Consider the following 2,111-nt stretch of genomic DNA (forward strand, 5'->3'; position numbering starts at 1 on the left):
GGGGAAAGACAGTGTCTTCAATAAACGATTCTGAAAATAACTTGACAGCTGCATGCAAAAGAATGAAACTACACCATTTCCTTTTACTATATACAAAAATAAACTCTCTATGGACTAATCTAAGACCTGAAACCATAAAATTCCTAGAAGAAAACATAGGTAGTATGCTCTTTATCATCATTCTTAGCAATATTTTTTTGTATCTGTCTCCTCAGGTGATGGTAACACTAACAACAAAAACAAATGGCATCATTAATATGTTAAACTAAACAGCTTCTGCAAAGTGAAGGAAACTGTCAACAAAATGAAAAGGCAACCTCCTGAATGAGAAAAGATACTTGCAAATGATACATTTGATAAGAGATTAATATCCAAAATTTAGAAAAGAACTCATTTAAGTCAATATCAAAAGAAAAACTTAAGCAATGCAATTTAAAAAGGGCAGGACTTGAAATTTTTCTGAAGAAGACACATAGATGGCCAATAGACACATGACAAATGTTCAGATCACTACTCTTTGTTGTCATTTGGTTGCTAAGTCATGTCAGACTCTTTGAGACCCCGTGGACTACAGCTCTCAAGGCTCCTCTGTCCATGGGATTCTCCAGGCAAGAATACTGAAGTGGGTTGCCATTTGCTTCTCCAGGGGATCTTTCTGACCCAGGGATGGAACCTTTGTCTCCTACATTGGCAGGCATTGGCAGGCAGATTCTTCACCACTGAGCAAGTGGGGAAGTTCCCATTAATCATTAGGGAAGTCCAAATCAAAACCAAAATGAGATATTGCCTCACACCTGTCAGAAAGACAATTATCAGAAGACAAGAAATAGCAAGTGTTGCCAAGTATGAGGGAAAAGGGAACACTTTGGCACTGTGGGTGGAAATGTAAATTGGCACAGCCACTATGCAGAACAGAATGGGATGTCATCAAAAACCTAGTAGTAGAACTACCATAGCATCCAGCAATTCCATTTCTCTGCATTTATAAGAAGAATATGAAAACATTAATTTGAAAAGATACATGCACTATTTTGCAGCATTATTTACAATAGCCAAGATAACAGAGCAACCTAAATGTCCACTGATAGATAAATGGATAAAGAAAATGTAGCTTATGCATGTAATGGAATATTACTTGGCACAGAAAAATAAATAAAGTCTTGACATTTGCAATGAGATGAACGGGCCTAGAAGATATTATTTTAAGCTAAATAAATCAAACAAATAAAGACAAATACGTCCTGATTTCCCTTATATGTAGCATCTAAAAAGCAAAACAAATGAAAAAACCTAACTAAACAGATACAGACTCATTGATACAGAGAACAAACTGGTGGTTGCCAGAGGCAGGACTGGTGAGGCAATGAATGAAATAGGCAAAGGGAATTAAAAGATACAGAGTACTAGTTATAAATAATTAAGTTATAGGGATGTAGTTATACACCACAGGGAAAATAGTGAATAATTATGGTGACAGAAAATAGTGAACATTGTATGGTGACAGACGATAACTAGAGTTACTGCGGTGATCAAATATATAAAGTTTACTATAATGTAATATATTAAATCACTATGCTGTACACCTGCAAGAAATATGATACTGTAAGTCAACTATACTTAAAAAGAGAAAAGAAAACACTCTGAGATGTAGGAAAATGGAAGAAAAACTGCCAAAACATGGGATGCAGCGAGGCAGCAGCCAGAGGGTAATTTATGACAGTAAATGCATATATTTAAAAAGAAGAAAGATCTCAGGTTTACACCTTAAAGATGTAAATGAAGGGACTTTCTTGGTTGTTCAGTGGTTGAGAACCCATCTGCCAATGCAGGGGATACGGGTTTGATCCCTGGCACCTGAGCCCATGAGCTGCAATCACTGAGCCGATGTGCAACAAATAGGGAAGCCTGTATTCCCTAAAGCCTGTGCTCCACAATGGGAGAAGTCACTGTAAGGAGAAGCCTGCGTGCTGCAACTAGAGAGTAGCCCCCATCCACCATGGCTAGAGAAAGCCCAAGAACAGCAACAGAGAGCACATGTGCTGCATCAAAAACCCAGCACAGACAAATACAAATAATAAAAAAACTAAAAAGAGGTGTAACAAAACCCAAAA

At 37.3% G+C, this 2,111-nt stretch overlaps 1 long non-coding RNA gene across 1 annotated transcript; it reads left to right on the top strand.

Moving 5' to 3' along the window:
- Positions 1-2,111, top strand: LOC138416151 (uncharacterized). Its single transcript, XR_011247557.1, has 2 exons — positions 1-626; positions 964-2,111. It is a non-coding gene; the product is annotated as an uncharacterized lncRNA (long non-coding RNA).

This window comes from Ovis canadensis, chromosome 1 (genome assembly GCF_042477335.2).
Source record: "Ovis canadensis isolate MfBH-ARS-UI-01 breed Bighorn chromosome 1, ARS-UI_OviCan_v2, whole genome shotgun sequence".
Classification (NCBI taxonomy): Eukaryota; Metazoa; Chordata; class Mammalia; order Artiodactyla; family Bovidae; genus Ovis; species Ovis canadensis.